Here is a 12,639-nt window from a genome sequence, read left to right as displayed (position 1 = left end):
TGTTGTGTCTTTTTCTGGTTTTGGAATTAGAATTATGCTGGCTTCATAAAACGAGTTTGGAAGTCTTCCTTGTTCTTGAATTTTTTGAAATAGTTTGAGGAGAATGGGTATTAGTTCTTCTTTGAATGTTCGGTAAAACTCCCCCGTGAAGCCATCCGGGCCTGGGCTTTTGTTTGCTGGGAGAGTCTTGATTACATCTTCAATTTCTACTGTTGTTATTGGTCTGTTCAAGTTTTCTATCTCTTCCTGATCTAGTTTTGGGAGACTATGTGTTTCTGGAAATTTGTCCATTTCGCTTAGATTGTCGAATTTGTTGCCATATAATTGTTCATAGCAGTTGTTAACGATCTTTTGTATTTCTGTGTTGTCAGTTGTTATCTCTCCTCTTTCATTTCTGATTCTGTGTATTTGGGTTCTTTCTCTTTGTTTCTTGGTGAGTCTAGCTAAGGGTCCATCAATCTTGTTTATCTTTTCAAAAAACCAGCTCTTTGTTTTATTGATCCTTTGAATTGTTTTTTTTGGTCTCTATGTCATTTATTTCTGCTCTGATCTTTACTATTTCCTTCCTTCTACTTGCTCTGGGGTTTTCTTTTTGTTTGCTCTCTAGTTCTTTAAGTTGTGAAGTTAGATAGTCTATTAGAGATTTTTCTTCTTTTTTGAGGTAGGCCTGTAGTGCTATGAACTTCCCTCTCAGAACTGCTTTTGCTGCATCCCATAGATTTTGTGCTGTTGTGTCTTCATTTTCATTGGTTTCCAGGAACTTTTTGATTTCTTCCTTGATCTCCTCGGTGACCCATTCATTGTTTAATAACATGCTATTTAGCTTCCATGTGTTCAAATGTATTTGTATGTTCTTGTTGCAATTGATTTCTAGTTTCATGCCATTGTGATCTGAGAAGATGCTTGATATAATTTCAATCTTCTTGAACTTGTAGAGACTTAGTTTGTGCCCTAACATGTGGTCTATCTTGGAGAATGTCCCATGTGCACTTGAGAAGAATGTGAATTCTGTAGTTTTGGGGTGTAGTTCTCTGTAGATATCTATTAAATCCATTTGGTTTAGTGCTTCATTTAGAGTCTCTGTTTCCTTGCTAATTTTTTGTCTAGAGGATCTATCCAGCGATGTCAGCGGGGTGTTGAAGTCCCCTGCTATGATTGTATTGCTATCGATTTCTCCTTTGAAGTCCTCCAGAAGTTTTTAAATATATTTTGGTGCTCCTATATTGGGTGCATATATGTTAATCAAGGTTATATCTTCCTGTGGGATAGATCCTTTCAATATTATGTAGTGGCCTTCTTTGTCTCTAATTATGGCCTTCATTCTGAAATCTATTTTATCAGATATGAGTATTGCTACCCCAGCTTTTTTTTCTTTTCCGTTTGCTTGGAAGATTTTTTTCCATCCCTTCACTTTCAATCTATGTGAGTCTTTTGTTGTGAGGTGGGTCTCTTGTAAACAACATATAGATGAATCATGCTTTCTTATCCAATCAGCTACTCTGTGTCTTTTTATGGGAGCATTCAGTCCATTTACATTTAAGGTGATTATTGATATGTACTTATTTATTGCCATTTTTGTTTAGTGTGGTTCTGTTTTTCTTCCCATTTCTCCTGGTAATTACAGCAGTCCTTTTAACATTTCTTGCAGTGCTGGTTTGGTGCTAGTGTATTCCCTTAGCCTTTTTTTGTCTGGGAAGCTCTTTATTTGACCTTCTATTTTGAATGATAGCCTTGCTGGGTAGAGTAGTCTTGGATTCAGATCCTTTTTTTTTCATGACCTTGATTACTTCATGCCATTCCCTTATTGCCTGTAGTGTTTCTTGTGAGAAGTCAGCTGAGAGCCTTATGGGGTTTCCTTTGTAGGTGACCTGTTGCTTATCTCTTGCTGCTTTTAGGATTCTATCTTTGTCTTTAATTTTTGGCAATTTGATTACTATGTGTCTTGGTGTGGGCCTGTTTGGGTTCTTCTTACTTGGGGCTCTGTGCTTCATGAACTTGAATGCCTCCTTCCTTCACCAAATTAGGGAAGTTTTCTGTCACTATTTCTTTGAATATATTCTCTAACCCTTGCTTACTTTCTTCTTCTTCAGGGACTCCTATGATGCAAATATTATTCCGTTTCCAGTTGTCCCACATTTCTCTTAAGCTGTCTTCCTGTTTTTTAATCATTTTTTTCCTTTTGGTTTTCTGATTGGTTGATTTTTTCTAGCCTGTCTTCTAATTCACTGATCCGGTCCTCAGCTTCCCCTACTCTGCTTTTTAGACCTTCCAATGTGTTTTCATTTCTGATATGTCCTTCTTCATTTCTTCCTGTTGGTTTTTAATTTCCATCTGGTTGATTTTCAACATTTCTATGTCTTTACGCATGGTGCTCATATCCTTACACATGCTGTTGAGCTTCCTCAACATCATGGCTCTAAATTCTAGTTCCGTTAACTTGCTTAACTGCACCTCATTTATCTCATCTTCCGTAGAGGTCTCATGTTCTTTCATTTGGCTTTTGTTTCTGTTTTTCACCATTTTGGCTATCACAGTGGGCTTTGGAGTCTGCCAAATTTTCCCTGTGGGTGTTGGTGTTCTACTCTTTGTGGTTCCCTCTCCTGGGTTTGGATGAGCCAGGGAGGACCCACTTTAAACACCACCTTCAAGTCTTAGTTTTTCTGGTTACTGTTGCTGGCCCAGGGAATGGTAGTTATCCTCTAACTTTTTTTTTTTTTTGCCTGGAGGCTATTAGTAGAGGTTACCTGAAGACCCTTGGTTTCTGAGTTGCCTGAAAAACTCCCTCAGGTGCTCAGTGTAAGAGTTTGGGGCAGCTGCTGGTTGTTAATGGGCCTCAATTAGCATTTCAATGGCCACCCGGTGGGATTGAATCTCTGAGGGAGGGGCCTCCACCTGGCCTCTCCCCAGGGCCCTGGGAAGGAGTAAAATGACCACAGTCCTGTGTGGCTGCACTCAGCGAAAGCTCTTAGCACCCTCCAAAACCCGAGTGTCCCCACACAGTTCCATTCCAGTCTGCCTTCCCTCTGCTGAAGCCCAAGGTGAGTGGCTGCTGCCAATTTAGCCTCTGTCTAGACTCTGCGTTGTGGAGCCGCCTGTGAATTTTAACCCGAGAGCGCTGCTTCCTGCCAAGGGCGGCCACGGCTGTGGCACCAGCAGAGGGTTTTGCACTCAGCAGAAGCCCCAGGACTGAGCCGCAGTAGTGGGACACTGCCGGGGTGGCAGCAGCTTCCAGCAGAGTCCCCTGGTCCCCACGAGTCTGTGCGGCACCAGCCGAGGGCTTAGCACGCAGAGTTCACAGGAGTCAGCCTGGGTAGCAGCGTCCAGTTGAGTCCCCTGGTCGGAGCCAGTCCGTGCCAGCCCGGGCGGCACCAGCCGAGGGTTTGGGAGGCAGCAGAGTTCGCAGGACTGGGCGGGGTCGCAGCGGAGGTTTTAGCAGCAACTTCTCGCCTCGGAGTCCCCCGTCCCCGCCCAGGCCGCTGAGGACTGTGGGCTCCCGGCCCCCTCGGCGTCCTCGCAAGCCTACCAGGATTGAGTCGGTGTCCTGGTTATGTGGTCCTCCAAGGTGTCTTTCGGTTGCCCCTTCCTGACGATTTGCCTTTATTTTTGTTGTGAATCCAGTTTGGTCCTGGGAGATGGTCTGTGTAGCTCCATTCACTCCGCCGCCATTTTTCTAATCTAGAAATGCTTACACTTTCTATTTATTTTTTTCAAATACAGTTGACATTCAATATTATATTAGTTTCAGATGTACAGTGTAGTGGTTGGACATAAAAGTAACTTAGGAACTGATCCAGTCCGCCCATAAATCTAGTACCTCCCTGACACCATATGCAGTTTTTTTGTTTGTTTGTTTTTTAATTCTCACCTGAGGATATTTCCATTGATTTTTAGAGAGAGTGGGAGGGAGAAGGGGAAGAGAGAGAGAGAGAGAAACATCGATGTGACAGAGACACATTGATTGGTTGCCTCCTGCACGATGCACGACCCTGACTGGGGCTGGGGGTTGAACCTGCAATCCAGGTATGTGCTCTTGACTGGGAATCAAACCTGCAACCCTTCGGTGCTTGGGCCGACGCTCTAACCACCGAGCAACACTGGCCAGGGACTTATATAGTTATTAGAATATTACTGACTATATACCCTATATTGTGCTTTACATCCCTATGACTATTTTGTAACTGCCAATTTGTACTTGTAGTTCTTTGTTGTTGTTAATCTTCACCCAAGGATATTATTTCCTCATTGAATTATAGAGAGAGTGAGTGGAAGAGAGGGAGGGGGAAAGAGAGACAAACAGACAGAGAGAAACATTGATGTGAGAGAGATACATTGATTGGTTGCCTTCCATACGTGCCCCAACCAGGGCTGAGGATCAAACCTGCAAACCAGGTACATGTCCTTGACCAGGAATCGAACCTGTGATGCTCTGGTGTGAAGGCTGACGCTCTATCCATGGAGCCACACTGTCCAGGGTGCAATTTGTACTTTTGAATTCTTTTACCTTTTTCATTCCAGTCCTCTAATGCCCCTTTCATCTGACAACCATCAAGATGTTCTCTAATATCCATGAGCTTGTTTCTGTTTTGTTCGATCTGTTTTGTTTCTGTTTGTTAGTTTGTTTGTTTTTCTAGATTCCACTTGTAAGTGAAATCACACGGTATTTGTCATTCTCTGTCTGACTTATTCCACTTAGCATAATACCCATTAGGTTCATTCATGTTGTTGCAAATAGCAAGATTTCATTATTTTATGGCCAAATAATATTCCATTGCATACGTGTTTCACATCTTCTCCATTCAGTCTTCTATTGATGGACACTTAAGGTAGCTTCCATATCTTGGCTATTATAATGCTGCAGTGAACACAGGGGTGCATATATCTTTTTGAATTAGTATTTTGGGTTTCTTTGGATAAACACCCAAAAGTGGGATTGCTGGGTCATATGGTAGTTCTATTTTAAAGTTTTTGAGGAACCTCCATACTGCTTTCCGCAGTGGTAGCACCAATTAGCAATCCCTCCAACAGAGCACGAGAGGGTTCCCTTTTCTCCACTTCCTCACCAACACTGTTGTTTGTTGATTTATTGATGATAACCATTCTGACAGGTGTGAGGTAATATCTCATTGTGGTTTTAATTTGCATTTCTCTCATGATTAGTGACTTTGAGCATCTTTTCATATATCTATTGGCCATCTGCATGTCCTCTGTTTTTTCTTTTTCTTTTTAAACTTATCTTTATTATTGAATGTATTACAGATGTCCCCCCCTTTTTCCTCCATTAACCTCCTTCTCCCCCCTCCTACCCCCCTCCTACCTTTCCCACACTATTGTCTGTGTCCATTGGTTATGCATATATGCACAGAAGTTCTTTGGTTTATCTCTTCCTGCCCTCTCTCCCCCCTTCCCTTTGAGGTTCATCAGTCTAACAACCAATTTGTACTTCTTAATTCTTTCACCTTTTTCACCCATTCCCCCTGCCCCTACTCATTTGGCAAGTAACAAAAAGTTCTCTGTATCTGTGAGTCTGTTTCTGTTTTGCTTGCTCATTTTGTTTGTAGATCTAATTGTTGATAGACATGTATTTATTGCCATTTTATTGTTCATATTTTTGTTCTTCTTCAAGAAGACCTGTCAACATTTCATATAATACTGGTTTGATGGTGATGAACTCCTTTAGCTTTTTCTTGTCTAGGAAACTCTTTATATGTCTATTGATTCTAAATAATAGCTTTGCAAAATAGAGTGATCTTGGTTATAGGTCGTTGCTATTCATCACTTTTAGTATCTCTTGCCACTCCTTTCTGGCCTGCAAAGTTTCTTTTGAGAAATCAGCTGACAGTCTTATGGGAACTTCCTTGTAGGTAACTAAATGCTTTTCTCTTGATGCTTTTAAAATTCTCTCTTTGTCTTTAACCTTTTGCATTTTGATGATGTATCTTGATGTGAATCTCTTTGGGGTCATCTTGTTTGGGACTCTCTGTGCTTCCTGGACTTGTATTTCTGTTTCCTTCACCAAGTTAGGGACGTTTTCTGTCATTATTTTTTCAAATAGGTTTTCAATTTCTTGTTCTCTTCTCCTTCTGGTACCCCAATGATGTGAATGTTGGAAAACTTGAAGTAGTCCCAGAGGCTCCTTACACTATCCTCATTTTTTTTGGATTCTTTGTTCTGATTGGGTGTTTTTTGCTTCCTTATTTTCTAATCAATGGTTTGCTTCTTAGCTTCACCTACTCTACTATTGATTCCCTGTAAATTATTCTTTTTATTTTAATTTTATTTTTTTAAAGAAGTATGTGTCTATTCCTTTTACTTTTTAATTTTTAAAAAATTTTTTTATTGATTTTTTTTAGGGAGAGAGAAATAGAAACAGATGTGAGAGAGAAACACTGATCGGCTGCCTCCTGCACGCCTCCTGCACGCCTCCCACTGGGGATCGAGCCTGCAACCCAGACATATGCCCTGACCGAAAATTGAACTGGGACCTCCCAGTTCATGGGACGATGCTCAGTCCACTGAGCCACACTAGCTGGGTGTAAATTATTCTTTATTTCAGTCAGAGCATCCTTCATTTCTGACTGGTCCTTTTTATGCTCTTGCTGTTCTCACTATGTTCCTTGAAATTCTCACTAAATTCATTGAGCATCCTTATAAGCAGTGTTTTGAAATCTGCATATGTTAGATTGCTTATCTCTGTTTCATTTAGTTTTTTTCCTAGAGTTTTGTTCTGTTCTTTCATTGGGACCTGTTTCTTTATCTCCTTATTTTGTCTGCCTCCCTTTGTTTGTTACTATATATTGGGTAGAGTTGCTATGTCTCCTAGGCTTCCTATGGTAGGCTGGGCTCTTGAGGTGCACCCCTTGTGTGTACTGTTAACCCTTCTGCTGTAATTGCATCTTGATTGCTGTTGACACATCAGTGGGAGGGATTTACTCAGGCTGGTCAGCTGTAAGGACTGGCTGTGCCCACTGACCACTGACATCTGACTACCTTGGAGGATCAGCTGTGCAAAGCCCACCACACAGAGCAAGACTTACTTTAGCAGGGCTCTGGATAATTGCATCAGATTTCAATAAAGTGGGAGTAGGGACAAGCACAAGGGACAGTGTGGTGCCATGCAGAGCTACCTAGGCCTGCAAGGGAGAGAGAAAGGCACAGTTGCCAGAACCTAGGGAGAGAGACCTTCAGTGGGAGGATACGGCAGCTCGCAGAGACCTAGGAAATCAGGGGAACTAACAGTCAATCAGTCTGTTCTGCTGGGAGATCCTCATTGGCCTCAATGAAGCCAGGGAGCCTGTTAAGATCAGTATAGATCACCCTCCTGGAGCATAGAGCAGGTTAGACAAAAGTAAGGAGCAACTCTGGGGTGGCTTAAGCAAACTAAAGATATCCACCACAGATGCGACTCACGGTTAAACCTCAGACCTCCTGTCTTCTGTTCCTTCCCATGCTCTTTCCAGAACACTGTGGCTTAGAGAGAAGATCCCTCCAGAGATCTCCATTAGTCCCACAACATCCCTCAGCATTCATCTTTAGGCTAGTTTCCTAAAATCTTAGCTGTATCAGCCTTTATATGAGGACAGACTAACAATTCATGGGAGCTGCAAATCAGACTGAGCCAGGCAGCTGGTATTTAGGCCCAGCCAAGATGGCAGGGCTGGCAGGTTGAGAAAGCACACTCTGAAGCCATTACTGGCCCTTGGCCATTACATGTTGGCGGAGATGTTCTAGAGTTCTTAAGGCACCTACACTGGGCATTAGCCACAACGCTGGCAAAGTTTCAAGAAAAGTATCTACTATCTTTTGCATCTGACAATTAAAGTATTTTAAAAGAAAGACTCCATATAACATCATTGCCTATAACACTATAATTTGCATTGGACTATTCTGGCTTTATTTTTCTGTAATGCCCCTGGCATGAATCTTCAGATTCTTTGAAAAGGAATCATCTGAGGCTAATGGAGTATTCTACATTAGATGAGTTCTCTATTCACCTTTATTCTTGGTTCCATGGGGGTGAAAGTCATAAAAGCGTTTAATGATAGTTAAATCCAGGAACTATCAGAGCAGTTAATGAGAAATGCAAAACACAATGTTCTCATGGAATACAAACTCACCCAGAGGTCATGAAGAAAGAATTCTCAGTTCCTGTCCTAGCAGAATTATTTCCAGAGAAATGAAGTTATGGTCATATGCAGCTCTTACGGCCTGAGTGGTCATGTTCCTAAAAGAAGCATAATTGCTAGTGCCTACAATAATTTGATATAATTTTAATAAAACCAAATCTGTCCCCCCAACCCCTCACACAAGTAAAGCCCTGTGCACTGTGCATTTCCCCCCGGGGCTGAGGAAGGTTTCTCCCAGCTCTAGCCTTAAGTAGTTTCCCTAGTACTGTTGGAATTGACTGAAGAGGCACAGAGCTAAACCAAAGGATTCTCCTGGCAAGGGCTCTAGCACAATGACTTCCTTGCTGTTTCTGCCTCAGGACTTTCACTTGTGGTCCCTCTGTTTGGACCACTCTTACCCCAGATTTCTGTTTAGGATGAGTATATACCCGGAAGTGGAATTGCTAGATCAAAAGACAGTTCCATGTTTAATATTTTGAGAAGGTGCCATTCTGTTTTCTAGGTGGCTGCACAATTTCGTGTTCTCTCCAGCCGGTGTAACTTGCTTTTAGTTATATATTTTGTGAAGTATCTATTCCCACTTTTACTTGAACGTAAGCTTCATGAGGGCAGAGATTTGCTTCCCAAGTGCCTTGAACCTTGCTTGGTACATGGTAGTTGGTGATCAGTAAATATTTGTTAACTCAATGCAACTGGTTTGGTAGCTCTGACCTCATTTGCATTGTCTTCAAGGCCCAGCTTAATGCTCACAGAACTTCTTTTGAACCTCCTTGACATGCCTCTTGCCATCCTTCCTCCTTTTTGCTTTGTGCTCATCCATGAACTTGCCCCATCTCTCCCTCTGAATTTTAAGCTCCTTAACATTAGAGAGCACGGTTTGTTTGTCGTTTGCCCGTCTTACCAGAGGGATGTTCTAAGTATTCAGGCTATGTGGTAACAGTGTGAGGGCTAAGCCCGAGCACTCTATAGAGCTCTCTAAAACCAGCGCCCCAGAGAATCCCTGGCTGCATGGCCTCAGCATGCACCTCATTCTCACCTCATTTTCTGCTTTTGGTCCTCCTGTGTCTGATGGGGGACTGGACCGATGACCTCTCGGGTTCTTCTTAGATGTTAGGTGTACTGTGGGGCCATTTTTTTTTTTGCAGGAAAAGTATGTCCTCATCTTTGAGAGCCCACATCTGATATGGGCAAAATAAACAAGTGAAAAAGGTTAGGGACTCCAAAAAAGCCCGTGTCTCGAGCAGTGTTTGCCTAGGTGGATGGGTGCAGCCAACCTCCCCTCTCCTGGCCCCACTGCGCGGCCGGAGCTTCAGGAGCAGCAGGAAACGCGAGGAGAAAGCGCACACTCCCATTCTTGCTGAGAGAAAATCCTCAAGCTCATGTGATTTCCCTGGGTTATTTTAAACTGTTTCTTTTTCTGTCCCATCCCCAGTGAAATAACATTTGCAAGCAAAAGTGAACTTTGGGTTGTTTCCCCCTTTGCTCTGCTATTTGTGTTTAAATATGGTTTGAGTAAAGTCTCTAAAGTACTGTCAATCCTGTCCACCCCACCCTCCTCCCTCTTCCTAAAAAAGACTTAATGAGTTTATACTAGAAAGGAATGTTTCCATGACTCTTAAAGCCCTCCGTGTATTTTTAATTTTTTTTCAAATGCAGAAACAATTGTGGACAAAAAAGGGAGCTCTGTAATAAATCCGACTGAAAGTAACTTCATAGGGTGATTTGATCATAAATGCCCAACTGGGTAGGTCCTGGTGGGTAGTCATATCCCAGGACTATAAAGAGGCTTATCCTTGCCTTAAGCAAGCCTTGCTCATTGTTCTAGTGCATCTGATTCTAGGTAAATACACCTTTGAAAAACCAGAATAATTCTGTTTTTCAGGTCCCTTGGAGGTGTACCTACCCTCAAGGGAACACATAATCTTGTTAACTGTCCTGTAATTCAATCATAGAGATTTCTCTGTCTCGCTTTCTCCCACTTTTGTGTAATCTCCCTGACTTCCCTCTTCAATTCCAAATGTATAAAGGGAACTGCAAAGCTGTCATTCTCCAGAGCCTTTGAAACCTTGCTTTCTCATGTTGTCCGTTTGGCTGAAATAAACTCATAAAAATTCTCTACAGGTTTGCGTGTGCTTACGTCGACAAAATGCACTAACAATATTCACAGATTAGTGAAACAAATCATTCATAATTTAACAACTCTAACACAACCCTTTTTTTTTTTTTTTTTTTTTTAGTGAGAGTGGAAAAAAGGGAAGGAAGGAGAGGGACAGAGAGAGAGAAAGAGAAACAATTGATGTGAAAGAGACACATCGACTGGTTGCCTCCCTGACTGGGCCGGGGTCGAACCTGCAACTCGGTAGGTGCCCCTGACCAGAAATTGAACCTGCAACCCTTCTGTTCATGGGCCTATGCTATAACCACTGAACCACAACAGCCAGAGCTCTAACAGAAGTCTTTATTTTTACCAACTGCCTTCCCGTTTTACCCATATGAATACATCATTGACATTGTGGTGATCAGACCATAATACAACCTTGCATTCCACATTTTTCTCTTTACATCTATATAAGAAAAAAAAGTAAATCCAGGTCAAATCATCTATCACTGATTGATTGCCTGTGAGTAGGTCCTGGGCTGTACAACACAGAAAAAGGAAAGTTGTCTCCTGGATAGATGAGGCATAGACCCACGAGACAACGTCAGACGGCCAGGACTACACGGAAAGGGGTGTGGTACAAATAACAACACACGCGTGGAGAGCAGGCATTCCAGGTAGGGGACATCTTACCAAAGGTTGGGGAACTGAGAAAGGCTGTCTGCCCTGAAGATGAGAACGTTGGCTTAGCTGTGATGAGCAGCTTGGAAGAGACAGAGGGAAGGGAGGGGAGATGGTCAGATAGGGAAAACCAGAGGAAGGTGCTGAAGAGGGCAGACCTGCAGTTAGCGTGCAGGCCTCTGAGGCAATTAGCTCCAGAGAGGAGAAGGGGAGTTTGCTGGAGGAATTCTATGGCCAAATATAGGAAGGTGGTGAGAATGAGGAAGAGATTTGGAGTTTCCCGAGAGCTGGACAGGAGTACAAAGTTGATGTGACCGGGACCCAGGAGGGGATCTGGCAACATCAGTGCGGAATCTCATAGGTCTGGTGGGTGTTGTTTTGTTTTTGAGAGAAGAGGAGGTCAAGGGAGATTTAAGATACCAGAGAGCAGATGTCAAAGGGAATCAGCCCCAGGCCTTGGGGAGGAATGGCTCCCAGTAAACACACAGGTCGTGTCCAGACCTTGTCCCTCTGGTGCACTGCTCTGTTCCGGCCTAGGACAGTGCCTGGCGCAGAGGAAGTCCTTATAAGCATTTGTTGAATGAGAGCTAGATCAAGTCTAATGTTGCACAATTTCTGTGCAAAGCCCAGCAACTCTGTTTCTTCTCCAGGCCTCAGTGTCACCTCCCTATGAAGGAGTCATTTTTTCAAGTACAGCTCATGGTCACTTAGAACCAGGTCAAGCCAGAGGCCACTGTGAGTCGCATGAGCTAATAATCCTGAGCCTCCCTCAGGACTATAAGGATTAACACTCGGGGTGGATGACTGAGATCCCTGTTAGTCAACTGGCAGCTGCTTCTCGCCTCCCATCCCTCGTTGCCTGTACTTGAGCCTCTCTGGGGTGTAAGAGGATATTGCCTGGAATCATCAATTATTACTGCTGGAAGGCAGCTTGCACAACAGCACATGTGCCTTTGTCATTAGACAGATGAACTGAGTCAGACCTGAAGGGAGTGAAGTTAATTCAAACCATGGCTTCCTGGTATCGACTCAGAGTTCAGCCTCATTCATGCAAGAATTTCACAAATATCACCGAATGTTCTACGGTCAGGTGCTGTTTCGGTGCTGGAGAGGCAGCAGTGAGCAGACAGACCAAACTGCTGAGGTGGGGGACCAACAGCCACTGAGATAAGGGAGTGGTGAGAGGTGCCAGGAAACAGCAGAGGAGGGGATGGGGGCTTGCAGTTGTAGAGAGGGGGGTCAAGGAAGGCCTCAGTGAGAACGAGACATTAGAACAGAGCCCTGAACAGGAAGTAGCATGGGGCTTCTGGGTGCCGAGTGGCACACCGACCCAGCGACAGGAGTGGGCCTGGCATGTTCCGGACACAGAGTGATGTGAGAGAAGAGGAAATGGGGCCTGAGGAATAAAGGGGCCGGCTGAAGGGTCTCAGAGTCTGTCGTGAAGCCTTTGGCTTTAGTTCTTCCCTACTTGTGGTCTAATTCATGACCTTGCCTTTTCCTGTTGACTCTCAAGCGTGCTGGGACTTCTGTGGGCGGAGGGGAGAAAGTGGCAGCCAGCAGGGCTCTCCAAAGCATGGAGCGGTGTGGGCAGCTGCCTGGACCACCTGTGCTGGGCCCGCCCCCACACCCCTCCTCCAGATGTCTTTCAGGCTGACGGGACGCTGTGGCCTCCCATCTGAGGTTAGGAGAAAGAGCTCAGATGCAAAGCCAAGTCAAATCAGTTGAGTATGTAGATTC

Source organism: Molossus molossus, unplaced genomic scaffold, assembly GCF_014108415.1.
Source record: "Molossus molossus isolate mMolMol1 unplaced genomic scaffold, mMolMol1.p scaffold_m16_p_15, whole genome shotgun sequence".
NCBI classification, from domain to species: domain Eukaryota; kingdom Metazoa; phylum Chordata; class Mammalia; order Chiroptera; family Molossidae; genus Molossus; species Molossus molossus.
The sequence above is the reverse complement of the archived record's forward strand: the minus strand, read 5'-3'. Positions refer to the sequence as shown.